The sequence below is a fragment of the Anser brachyrhynchus genome, assembly GCF_964034855.1.
Source record: "Anser brachyrhynchus genome assembly, chromosome: 1".
In the NCBI taxonomy this organism is placed as follows: domain Eukaryota; kingdom Metazoa; phylum Chordata; class Aves; order Anseriformes; family Anatidae; genus Anser; species Anser brachyrhynchus.
In genome coordinates, this window is record NC_137694.1 from 87,948,480 (window position 1) to 87,962,544 (window position 14,065).

At 43.9% G+C, this 14,065-nt stretch overlaps 1 protein-coding gene across 1 annotated transcript in view; it reads right to left on the bottom strand.

The window, feature by feature from the left end:
* Positions 1–13,977, bottom strand: part of BCL9 (BCL9 transcription coactivator) — an 83,698-nt gene extending 69,721 nt beyond the window's left edge. Inside the window, exons 1-2 of the mRNA XM_080573850.1 lie at positions 13,538–13,977; positions 2,823–2,945 (exon numbers count right to left, since the gene is read on the bottom strand). The gene's annotated coding sequence lies outside the window, so the exon portion shown is untranslated. The remainder of the gene's footprint in view (positions 1–2,822; positions 2,946–13,537) is intronic.
* Positions 13,978–14,065: the final 88 nt, after the last annotated feature.

Genomic DNA, 14,065 nt, shown 5'->3' on the forward strand with positions numbered 1-14,065 from the left:
AGTTAGAGCTGAGAGTATGTTAGTAAATCTAGGGTAAGACACATCCCAGAGCACTGTAAACCCTCAGAGCTTAGCATTAAGTTGAAAAAAAATCTGAAATACAACAGCTCTGGAAATGTACAGCTAAGGGCACATAGAAGAATGTAATTTTGTTCTACCATGTAACTCGTGACCAAGCACGTGATTACAGTTAACGTTTAAGGCAAGGATTCTACCCTCTCCTGCCAGTGACCATGGTAATTCCCCAAGGCAGTGGGAATCCACCTCTGCAATTTCAGGTATCTCCATCTTTGGATGCCTCTTCGGTTTAACCTTGAGCCTGAATTGCAAAATTTCCATTCTTAGCACAAAAATTAGTTACTTCCATCCATCCACAACAGTTTTCTATCAAGTCTACATTTCCATCTTTATGAATGTTTTCCAAATTTCTTCCCTTAATTCAACATTTCAATATTCCAAAGATGTACGCTTCACAAGAGACGGGCTCTGCCATGTCAAAGATCTCACGCTCACCAACCTGTCTCAATAAATACCCGCATGAGTATTTATTTTACTTAACCTTAAACCAAAGCAGCTCAGCTTTGTTGTGTAGACAGTCCCTATATTTTCTTGTTTTTGTGAATTTGTATACAGATAAACAACATTCAGGATCTGACATTTCACTTTGATTGCAAGTTGCTGTAATTAAGAACCAAAGCTTTATGAATTTTAATCATCAGCTGTAAGTGGTACATTATCTCTAGTTCACAATGAAAGCAATCAAGTGGACAAGATATTTTTAGAGACATTACTGTGGTAATATTACATTAAGTAGCGGTTAGTACACTATTTTCACACCCAGTGATTTCACACATTAATGCGGCTATAGATCAGCGTTAATGACAACAGAAAGTTATTTTTCAAGTAGTATGAGAAGGGTGGTTAAAAGAGCTACTGGGGATTTACACTTCAGCAGCAGGAGGGGCACCTCAGCGGGGCTGCAGATGAAGACACTCCAGCAGCAGGGATTGCTTCCACTTCTCCCGGAGACAGAGGCAAAAGCCCCAATTGTCCTGAATGGATGTGGGTTAACAACAGGGGCAGTGTTTTCTTCCTGCTTCTGAAGAGGAAAAGCAAGACAGGAGAGGAGAGGAAGGCAAAGTACCCTGATGCTGGCACTTAACCCCAGAGCTGGTGAGAAATCGTATACCACATCTCGCCCAAGGCTGCCACTTAAGCAACACAATACTCCTCCGTTCAAGGAGGGTGCAGCAAAGAGCAAATCAGAAACACCCTAAGGCCTGAAGAAAAAAGGCAGGGAGTCTGGCACATTTTAAAGTTTCAGTGTATGCTACTCCACATGGATACGATACCACTGTCTAGATAAACCTCTAAATATACACGCCTCGCCTGTCAAGGCAGGAGGGACTACGGTAAGAGGCCCACGGTCACCGAAGGAGCACATTTACAATAGCGCCTTGCTGAAGGATACCAGCTCATCTGAAAATTGTTTGCCTGAAACTAGTGCTAATGAGAAACACTATTCTCGGGAGAATTTCTTCCTTCTTCCTGGAGTCTCAGATCTGGGATAACAGAAGCAGCTCCAGAAGCCTCACCCCAGACCTGCAGGCCATTTTGTTTTACCACAGAGGTCCTACGAGGATGGCAGAGCTGGGTTTCAGCAAGTTCAGGAGCTAACTCTACCAGAGAGTATGCCACATTGTCTGGGTGCCATGGTGCCAGACAACTTGTCACAGCATCTTGGATTCTGTTGAAAAAGCCCTCGTGACCAACCAGTTAATCTCCACAAACAATGGCACTTGAGACTGACACCACCCCGGTCACAACTTGCTGATACCAGCACCATGACAAAACTTTGCAATTCCAGTTCAAACCATCTGGTTACACATGCCAGCTGCTGACCACAGGTTGCTCAGAGGCTTTATATGGGATCCAGATGCAGTAACATAGTGCCATCTTCAGCCTTTCTCCCCAACACAGCATCCATTACAACCAAACAACAGGCCAGCCCTCAAATTTAGTCCAGAATTATCGGCCATTGATAGAGAAAGACTGGACCACCACTGCTTCAGGATGTAGAGGAGCATTACAGAAACACTGATTACACTTCATGTACACAAAACAGTATCACTTAGAATGCTTGCCTTCTACATGAAATTTGTTTTATCATAACCCAAGCAGCTGTCACAAAACAATCTAAAGTCCGAGCACAAGCAGAGCTTCAGATCATACAGTGGAAGAGGAATCCTATGCTTGAGCAATAGATAATGTTCTCTGACCTACTCATACACTACAGAATTATTTTTTTCCTAGGGATCCTATAGATGCCTTCAGAAAGCAGCATTTAACTATGTAACAGGGGCCTATAGGACATACTATATTCACAAACATCTCTGCAGTACATACAAAGATCCTATAACTTAGAAAAAAGGATGTTGAAATAGAATGGGAAAAGGTCTACCTGAGAAGCTGAGAAAAATACATGCTGTTAATATAACTATACAGAAAAATCCAATATGCTGTTTGCTCATTGTCTAGCTGTTGAGACTCCACTGGCTTATTTTTATGTGGAGAAGAAAATCAGTATCAGCAAAGTGTTTCTTGACATAGTCTTTAGTTTTAAGTCCTGTTTCACTACACACTGTGGAAACGCACAGGCAGGTGGTTTCCCGGTACAGACACTGGAGTCTGCCTTTGGAGCAAGCCCTCTTCTCTCTCCCAGTGCCACGCTCCCAACCTTTTCCCACTGCCCTTGCTGGCTGCAGCTCACCAGCTCCCTGTCCACTGTTTTTCAAACAGGTCATTTGAAACAAATGGCTTACCTTATGCTCAGGCCTGCAGCTTGGGGCGTCTGCTTCATCTGTATCCTCTCCCAGTACAGGAAAGAAAATGCAATTGCTCCTTCATTAGGTCAGAGTAGAGATGATTTACATTTCCATCTATGCCTGTAATTAAAAAGAGATAATGATGATAATAGGAAAACATTAACAATAATAGCATAGACAGGATAAAGTCCACATCTGAGCGAGAGCATTCTTAATAATGAATCTAGACCTGTACACATAGGTCTACACTTACAGCCCACGGGGCTTTCTTTACCTCTTGCCTTTGGCTTTCCAGAGTCAGTTATGCATAAAATGCTAATTTGTTGTCAGCAGGCACATGTAGAGGTGCCTCTTCTAAGTGACAGGGACACAGGGAACAGACACCTTCCTCTCATTCACTTACATCAAAACAAATTCTTCCTCTGTACTTTGTACAAATTGGGAATCAAGTCAGTGCCCTGCTTCTAATAGTGCCACACATGGATGCTTCAGAGAAATGCATACAAATTCTCCAAGAATCACAAAACCATTGAGGTGGGGAGTGACATCTCAAAACTGTGTAGTCCAACCCTGCTCAAAGAAGGGTCAACTGGAGCAGGTCTCACCAGGCTGTACCCAGCCAGATTTTGAATCTTTGTGGATGGAGACTCCATCCCTGTTCCAGTGTTCAACACACAGTATAAAAAGCATTTTCTTATGTTCATATGGAGTCTCCTGGTGCCTTTAACTGCACGCCACATGGAAGTGTCTGCCTGCCTGTACTCCCTTCACCAGGTATTTACACACATTCATGAGATCTCCGAGCCTCCTCTTCTCCAGGCTGCACAGTCTGAGCTCTCTCAGCCTTTCCTCTTATAAGCACTTCAACTCCTTGACCAGCTTTGTGGCCCTTTGCTGGGCTCTTTCCAGCATGCCCATGTCCGCCTTGTACTGGGGAGCCCAGAGCTAGACACACCACTCCAGATTTCTCACCAGCACTGACTAGATAGGAAGGATCACCTCCCTTGACCTGCTGGTGATGCTCTTCCTAATGCAGCCCAGGAGCTGTTGGCCTTCTTTGCTGCCAGAAAAATAGGACAACACTAGGTGATCTTTAAGGTCCCTTCCAACCCAAACCATTCTATGGCTGTGTGATAGCTGGCTCATGTTTAATGTGGTGTCCAAAAAGACCTTCAGATCCTTCACTGCAAAGCTGCTTTCCAGCCTTTTGGCCCCCTGCCCATACTGGTGGCTTGGGGTTATCCCTGTGCAGGGAGAGAGCCTGACGTTTCCCTTTGTTGAACTTCACAAGACTCCTGTTGGCCCATTTCTCCAGCCAGCTTTGGTCCCTTTGAATGGCAGCACAACCATTTCAAATAATCTGCCTTCTGCAGGCAGCTCTTCCTGATGCCAAGAAGTCAGAGGTTGGCTTAAATCTTGAAGGTACAAGGCATCATTACCTTGAAAACTTCAAGTACTCCTCTTGGTCATTTGAAGGTCTAACCAGCCTTAGAAGTATGTCTGAGAAGCACTTAGCTACTTGATCAGTATGAGATCACTATTTGACTCGAGAGGAAAAAGGATTAATCATGAGAGTTTAGGGTTGTTCTGTTTGTTTTTTAAACAAATAAAACCTTTACAGAATTGCCAAGCTTTCTACACAGTTTATACCTGTTTGAAAAGGCAGGAATTGACAGGGTGTTTTCAACAACCAAGACTATTTTTGTAATACTTCAGCTTCAAGGCCAGAAGATGTCTTTGCCTGGTAGCTTTCCAGCAGAGTGACAAAAATATAGAATTTTACCGAGCAGATCATCTTCCTCTAAATGGTTATGAGTTTTACAGCTAGAACTTGGATCTTCTACAATCTAGGAAGAAGTTTTGCTGTTAGGACTACTCTATGCTTCCCCAGTCTTTGGAAACTTTTCTTGATAACAGGCTTTAAACTTAGAATATTTCAACCTGTGAAGGCAAATCGTTCTTGATGAAGTTAGTTAGGGAAGGGGAAAATTTCATACCCAATCAGTAGTTACTGATAGTTCTCCAACAGGCTGCAGAGGTGCATCGAGCTAGATTTTTGTAGAGAGCTCTCCCAGAAATTGTATTATTGAATATTTTCATTAATGACAAGAATGAAGGAACAGAGACCGAGCTTATTAAACTTTTAGATGGCACCTTGCTGGGAGGGGCTGCAAATATGCTGGAAAACAGAATTAGTATTCAAAACAGCTTTGATTATCTGAGAAAGTCTGGGGAAAAAAATGTTATTCAAAAAAAGACAAGCAAAATTCTACAGTTGCTTAGGAAATATCAGCTATTCAAATGTAGTTGGGGTAAGACTAGCTACACAGGAGCTACAGTGTCAGCATTGGAATAAAGGATTTGTGCTTACCATGGAAGCAACCCAAAATAAGACAGACTTCTACTAGCTAAGCAGCCTCTACTACCACCGCATGCCTTCAAGAACAGGGCAAATGTTGGTCAGGAATGACAAATACAGCTAACCGTGCTGTTGGATACGGGGATGGACAAGAAAGCATCCCAATGGATCCTACAGCCCTATTTTCTGAGCTTTCAGTGACACTGTATTTGACAAGAAGAGAAGTTTCACTGCTGGTTTTGGACTGAAGGGCATCCAAGCCATGTCCTACCATCACTGACAGATTGTCTCCACATCCCTTTTAAGATCTAGCCCTGTGTTGATAGGAGGTAAGAAGATAACCAAGAACTATTGCTATTGGAAGTCTCTTCCAGAATCTCTGATCACTAAAAGCCTCTCTCAAATTTTCCACCCAATTATACTCAAGATCAGCTTTTAACTTTTCTGTTTTATGCCTTTTACTTTAATTAGCACTTCTCCCTCACACTTCCAACTTCCCCAGTCTCAAAATATTTCAGCACGCAACAATGCAATCAGGCTCAGGATTCATCTTGTGGGAGAACTGAATGAGACAAGTGCTTTTATAGTCTTGTGGCTGCTCTGCACAACACAGCTGCTTGCAGCACATCGTTCAACGGCCTGGATTCCCAGCCCAGCCCAAGGAGATTCCACCTGGTCCTGTTACAAGATGTCATCCCAGCTTCTGCAGAGGAGCACAGGCCATCTGGCAAACTCTGTGCCAACTGTTTCATATCTCTTCTGGATGCATATATCTCTTGTTCCTCAGATTTTCAATAGCCAGTAATTTTTTATCCTTTATAAACTGTAGGGTTTTCCTGACAGGGGAAGTACAATTATTATTTTTGTAGTACAGGCAGTGTAGGGGTACTCTGAGGATGTGTGTTCAAGGTACTAGCTTATTGCCCACTACAAATTGGTGATTAATCTACAGCAGAACAAAAACAATAAACAAGCATAGCTTATGGTCTGCAACAGCCTTAAAAGCTTCTGGAATCTCTGGTGTCTGAAGACCTTCTAAAAATTTGTATCCTTTCCCAATCTCCCCTCCACGTCTCACGTTTTATTTTTCCACATGCAGATACAACTTTTTCTAAATCCACCCCCCTTCCTGTTGGGGACAGCTCATCCAAAGTGGTCAAGTCCCTGAACTGCTCTCTAACCATCTGCTCTATAAGAACATCAGAGTAAGATGTGATGCTCTGATTTCACAACCAGGATGCAAAGCTGCAGTGGAAGACTTGATCTCTAAAAGAGAAATTCCTCTCTGATAACTGTTTAATGCAATGGAACTGCAACAGGGATTAAGTTAGCCTAGAGTTTTCTCACGGCAAGTTGTTCTCAGAAAGCAAGTTGTTCTTTCCCCTCTACTCATGTAGACAGGTACGGAAGAATCCAGCTGGTTCATAGACAAAAAGGTGTGCCAGACCCAAAAGAAACCTACCACTAAGGGACTTAGTGAGATGACATTTTTTAAACCCCAAAGAAATTCTGACTTCAACCTGCTTCTCCCTGACTTTAATCCAGCTTTGTATGAACCAGAAAGAACATTCCAGATGTCCAGCTATGAGGGGTATCACTGAACGGGAGATCCTACCCCTGGGAAGACATAGTAACACCTCGGAGACCTTCCTATCCTGTTAGATACAAAATAAGTTGTCCATCTTACTGCCATTTGAGACTCATCTCTCACGAAGTTCGAGGAAACTAAACTAATCACCATTAGAAAACAAGGGTCAGTTAGTGATAATTAAGTAGCATGGGGATCTATTAAAAAAACTTCGGAAATCAATGTTTACACTACGTAGTTACAAATTAGCTGCAATGGGCATTGTTAAGGAACCGTTTTTATAAGACAAACACCGAATGTGTGCACATTAGAAGAGTTCTCCCATGATTAGAAATCACAGCACAACTCATTTTATCCCATCCCTAAATTAGAAACTTAATGCCTCATTTTATTAGCAGAAGGAAATTCTATTACATTCAAGCAATGTTAAGATAGAGAAATGCACTATTTTTTGCAGAGCTGCAAAAAAAAACTGGTTGAAACAAAGCTACTCAGTAACAGCTCAATGCTTCAATGATTTAACAACTTGAATGAATTAACATCTATGGAGTCACAAACATCTAGGAATTCTCCAGTGACAGTGGTTTTCAGGAAGGAAAGGAGTAGAAGAAGCAATGGCAGTGAGAGCGGCAAGTGCTGGGACCTTAGGAGGAAGGGGAGCCCTCTGAACACACCGCTCTGTGCAGGAACATGCTGTTTGCTGTCGGTGAGCTAGCAGGCAAGAAGTCCCACAGTCCACACTGTTAAGGATTGACCCCGAGCCAGAACCCTGAAGAGCTTTGCATTAATCACTGTCTGATCTCGAGCTATCAGTGCTGGTCTGCACAACGGCACCTCCTGGGAGAGCTTCTGAATATTACAGCTCCCCGGGCTTGAACACTCATTCAGCTGCACTCACCTAATGGGCAATGCCAAGTACATACAAGCTGTCTACTCCCTCATAAACAGTGCTGTCTCAGACATCCAGTGCTGCCTCCTGTGTCCTCTGGAAAACCCACAGCACGGTCAGTTAGCAGAAAGCGCACTATTTCTAGTTGTTTGCCTTTCTGGACTACAGCCACCCTAACCTGATCCATCTATCACCCGAGACCACCACCATGAAAGGCAGCAATTTACACCCTCCCACTGCCCTCTGGAATTTGGGAAATGTGAATCTATTTCTCCACAGCACAGGGTGTCTGCAACGACCGCCTCACACGAGCATGAAGCCTCCACAGAGCACACCTTGTCTGTGATTGCTGTCTCTTGCTGTCACATAAACCATTTGTGAAACAGAGGCAGTCCCAAGCTACAAAACCCCATGAAGTTTTTTTGCTCAACTTTCTGTTTACTTATCTCAACAAACCCACACAGATGAGATCAGTTTCTGCTAACACAGGTGTGACAACCCATTACAACTGAGCAGTGATGAAAGTGCAACAGATAGATGGACACTGCCCCCTTTCTGGTGGTATTTTGACGTGGCTTTCCACCAGCATGGTAGGTAAAGGCACTGGGACTAGCTGCCATAAACGTCAACTTGTACTAAACTGTGGTCCACTAATATATCTACATATTTATTTGCACACCCACACATATATAAAGTCCATTGTTAGCAGATACATAGTCCTGCTCCCTTATAATGCTATAATGTCTTCCAGTAAAGACTTCCCAGCGATATGAAGATGGCTGCAGAGGACTTTCACATCAAGCTGACATGAGATGAAGTTACCTTCCTTCTGGAGGATGAGAGTTTTCCACCAGCATACGCTCCTCCATCTACCCTCACCTGTATTTCTGACCACAGAGGGAGGCAGAGATGGCTCACATTGCCTTCAGGCTCTAAATGGCTTTCTGTGTCTTTAAGCTATTTTCCTGCAGCGGGATCAGTTTTCTTCATGCCTCAAAGAAGTGGTATCTAAATCGTTTTAAACTGAAACAGGGACAGAATAAGCTGTGCAAATCATTTTCTAGTAGAACCTTAATTACATCCTGCAGTGTCTCGTCCTCAGCAAACCACTAGCAATAAAAGTCTGCATTTCATTTGAGAACCGACAGGGCTGGGTTTTTTTGTTTTGTTTTCCCCAATTGACATATACATAATCTAGCCTGGGACTTTGTTCCACAGCATTTTTGTCAAAGGCACTGGAGAGTGTGCCTGCAACTACTAAATCTTTCTCAGGTTCGCATTCAATTTGCAAGTTATACAACTCTAGCTAAAGAAAGAGACGTTCTGTTTGCAGGAAGGTGTTTGCCAGATCCCCACTGGCAATGGCAAAAAGTGATTTATGATCAGCTTTAGTTAACATGGCCTCTCAAACAGATCTTAAAAAGTCTTTACAGCCATGGCCTAACGCCAAGGCCTTTTCTATAGGAATATAGTCAATTTTAGTTTGTGTTGGTGCCATGCGATGCAACTGCAAAGGCAAATGGGTTCAATATTGAATGCATCCTTTTGATGAGGGGAAGAACCCAATACCTTCTGAATCTACCACATCTCCCCCCATGCCCCACCATTACAAACATGTACCTTTTCCAGTTTGTTTTTCATTCAAGAATGATTTAATCCCTCATCCATCCCTTGTGAAAAATAATAATAATAATAATAATAATAATGAAGTCCTAAATTCTTTCTACTCAAAGTAAGGTGGATTTCCTTGTTACCTTTTTAGGTATACGAATAAAAAGGCTCAAATATATGCCTGACCCTACGTTTATAAGTGCACTTACACATACAGTTCACACTAACCAGGTGCCTCCCTTCCTTTTGGGGGCTGCTGTAATCTGTTGCCATTGTGAAATGTTCTTTATAATACTGTCATCACTGTCACAAGCACAGGCACCCCCTGGCACATACAAATTCAAGGGGTGAAACCACTGCAGCTCTTGCATCTGCTCTCAAGCAAGAGCTGTAGTTGGTTTACTGTTCCCAGTGCATACACAAGCCCTTAGATTGACCCCAGGCTTGAGCTGCAGATGCCTTGCTTTTTCTTGGATCCTGCATCATTTCCATTCCTAAAGCCTGGCCTCTCTTCACAGACCCTTGGGCTAGCTGAGGGCTGAGTTAATGACTCCCTTTGCTGGCAGATTTAGACAGGGTTTCACCAAGACTGAACTCTGGGTTCTCCTGCACTTGTTTTGCCCAATGCAGTTCAGTAGCTCCACAGCCCCTGCAGAACTTTTGAATCCCAGTTTAAGAGCCCAGCCTTTACTGGGTCTCACTCCACTACTACATTTCTCATGCAGCATGCTCCAGTTGCTCTAACGCTTTCATGATTAGCCTCCTTTGCTTAAAATAATTGAATATTCAGTAGCAAACATCCCCAAGCCAGGTACTGCAGATGTGACCAGATTTCCTGAACCCTACCAGCCACAGGGTGGAGTGTTACAGGACACAGTGTAGAGCCAAAGGGAAAACAAGCTTCACGAGCAGTTCTCAAACAGGAAGCAGTCTTAACTCTCTAGAAGCTATGTGGCTTCTTATGGGAACGGCTGAGCTCAGCCCCAGAGGCCCTAGTAATGCCAATCTCAACTTCTGAACCTCATCAGCCTCCCTCCTCCGCTGAGCCCACATAACACTTCTGCCTGGCTAGTCCCACTGATGATCACAGGTAAAAGCTATAGGAAGAACCATACATTAGCTACTTCACATCTACTGGAAGCTTCATTTATAATGTCTGGATATTTCCCCTTTAACTAGCATCACCTTTGCTATCTGCACATGAACCTCCTTTAGTTCTCCATACTTCTGGAGAACTTCAATGCAGGTAGGATGGCCAGCCTTCACTCACGGTGTTGTCCTGGTCTTCTGAGCCCTTGCACTTAACAAAACTTCGCTCACAGCAAAGTTATTTTTATGGCACAGCATAAACTAGCGCGTAGCACAACCAGTTCCAGTCAGCTGCAGAAAGAATCTTGTAAAGGTACCTGGCCCAGATGCTGGGGCTCAAACATCCTCTTAGAGCACACCATCTTGACAACACAGGAGGAGAGGGGAGGGTAGATTAAAAAGCTCACACTCTCAGAGTCACAAGAGGTGGTAGTGACAGAACTTGTCTCAGCCAATGACCTTTGGAAGCTGGTAACGCTCTGCCACCTCAAAAGCACTTTGACAGCAACTGGAATAGGACCGATAAAAAAACTCACTGTTTTTCAAGGAGTTTAGAAAATCTAGGACTTCCATTTAGCACAAAGGGATGAACTAAGAGAGAAAATCCTCCATCAACACCCCTGCACACACAGAGTAGCAAGTAGAAAAGCCAGACTATAGCTTTGAGAGAAACTCAAGATCGAGAAAGAGCGTTTTCTTTAGTTCAGTCTCATAACCAGCTTAGAGAACCAAACTCTTTCCCAAGCACCCTTCTTCTAACCTATGTTGAATATGTAAAGCAAGGACACCAGACTTACAGCCAAGTGATTTTCCACTCCAGGCACATGGAACACGATGAAAGTAAATTTGTGGGTGTTTGTGCTTGATTTGGCAGGGAAAAAAAATGAGGGAGGGACTGTGATTGAGGGAAGGTATCAAAGATCAGAGCCAGATGCTCCTTCACAGAGCTCTGGATTTGCAGGAAATTAAGAAGGTAGAGAAGGTGAGGCAAAAGGTGTGTTTGAAGTGAGAGTCAAGGGGTTCTGAAGCCTACAACCATCCAACGTGCTTGGGGGAAACTGCAGCACATGCCAAAACCACACCACAGTAGCCTGGGGTGCTTTCATTATACAAAGCCTGGGAGAGCAGAGACTGTAAATGTAGCTTCAAAAGGAGCTTCATCTTAAAGTCTTAGCTCTCAGGGCCTATTAAACATTTATGCTGACTACCACTCCTACTCTTTGCCTCAGAGAAAGCACCCGAAATAACCTTTGCTACAGAGCAAACTACAACAGTCCTACTGGCTGTGTAACAGACTAGCAGGGGGGAGCTGTGAGAAACAACCAGAAAGAGTGTTGGAACAGCACGCTGATGTCTCTATCAGTGAGCCGGGGAAGAAGCAGGAAAGTCAGGTCTGGAACTTGAGGGAGACAGAAAACGATGCTAGAAATAATGTCTGGATTAGTTTTTGTATAAATAGCTAAAACTGAGTGAGACCATCGGAGGCAAATATACGTATTTCAGCATTTTTTGCTTTGTGCTACTTACTGAGGGTTCATACTTTTGGGCAAGGCTTAAGGCTAGCCTCCAATTTGGGATCTACAACTACTGTAGCTGTAGAAGGGCCAGTAGAGGAAAAGGAAGAAAGTAGATTCTATGCAGAAAGAAAAACAGAGGGACCTTAGCAGATAACTGAAAGAAGAATTAATTCCCTCATTTGCTCAAAAGCTCTTTGGCTGCACAGCACAAATTTGGGATGAGACAGCCAGAAGTACCCAAGCTTTTCACTCTAAGAAGCTATTACTACCAATAGCAGATAATACAACATGCACTTATTCCCTTATACTTCACTCATACACTCACCCAGTTACCCAGCTGGAGCAACGCTTGGAGGACAACCCCAGCTGTACACTCAGAGGTTGTGCTGACACACAGGTGTCCGTGCAGCTGTTCAGAAAGTCCCTCAAAGTCATTTATTTCAATGGACACACATACGAACCACTAGTCTTTGCCCGCAAATAGGGACCTCTGTCCTCTAGTCATGCAACCGCCTGTTGATAATAGCATCTACTGGCCTTGCACAGATTTAGCCAATGCTTGGTGCCCAAGTTTATCAGCTCTTGGGGATCCAGCAGAACTACCAGTCTCCAGAATTCATTAGTTCCTTGGGGAACCTTCAATATTCTTCCTCAGCACATGCTTTTTCTCTTGGGTCTGCTTCCTGGTAGCTACTTCTCCACCCAAACCTACAGTTACGTATATAACCATTTCAGTCTCTCAAAAAAAAGGCCTTCATGCCCAGTTGGTGGCTTGTGTGGATAGTCACTCAGCCTTCACGCTATAGATACCAGCTTAATGTAAGTGCATCTTCTCCGTATTAATGAGGGGCTACAGCACCTCCTCCTGGAATCAAAGAACACCAAAATAAAACTGGACCAGGAAGGACGAAGGTTTAGCATTCACATTTTGATACACAGAGACAAAATGAAGATGGGACAGGCTTTCCCACATTCAACCTGGGAAGAAACATTAATCAAATGGCCTGGATTCATGTTAGGATAGCGTCTGCTTAGCCCAAAGCACTGTAACCTATATTAATTTGGCTGCTTATCAGCATGGTTATTACATCCAGCAGTGGATTAATGAGCCTGTCTCCTGAAGGCTGGATAAATATGACAGAGCTGACCGAAACATTAAGTGGGAGGTGGTTCCGAAGACTGTATTCTTAGAAACCATTCTGAATAGAGCAGGTCCTACACGTTACGTTGATGGCACTCAGTCCTATTGTTTCCCTCTTTTCTTTTAGTTCACATTCCCGAAGCTGCAGAAGAGTTTACACAAACCAATCTCAAATATTATTCCTAAACAGTAACAACTGTCTTAACTCTAAACAATCAAATTGAATAAGGCAGTGGCAACAGCATGGGCTTTTTTTTCCCCCCTCTTCCTCTTGGGTACTTCCCTGCAGCTCTTGTTGGCTCCTATAGGCATTCTACCATGCACAAAGGCAGCAACTGTTACTCTTTGGCCAGAACAAGCCTAGAGATACCAATAAGCATTAGTGAAGACCGCTGATAAAACCACCATCTCCAAATATACTCTGTGGTAAAACCCACCTCCACACTCTTCATCTGAGACCGTTTCCCCCTCCCCATCCGCCCCTGAAGTTGTAACAGGAGAAGGAGCCTCTTACTTACAGTCTGGGTGAAGTGTTTGATGAATTCAGGTGTCCAGAAGTTCCAGAAAACCCTCAGATTGACTGAGGTCTGCTAGATACGCAACAGCTGCATAACGCTCATGAGACTCCTGAGCTGCAAATGGGTAAAGCTAACAGATTCAGAGAAAGTAGCATAAACACACACAGCTCTTCCCTAGGCATTGATTATTTTTTCAGTAGATGGCTCTGTTTTACTCTAAGTAATGCAGTTGAAGTTCCTGCATGTGAGGAGAAACAGACACCAGGATGGCTGCCGTGGAACAGGCAGGTCTCACACTGGAGAAACCAGGGTCCTGACAATGGTCTCTCTGCCACATCAGTGCCCTTATTCCTGTGGGTTAAAGCTGCTGCCTGCAGCCGCGACATGACCCACAAGAGCCCCACAGAGGGTCACACGCATTGGAGGGCAGCCTCCAGTGACAACCAGCACCTTCACCGCTACTTTCAGGGGCAGTGGCCGCCACTCCCCGCTAACCCTGGCCGTGCCCGGGGCAGCGAGGGCAGATTC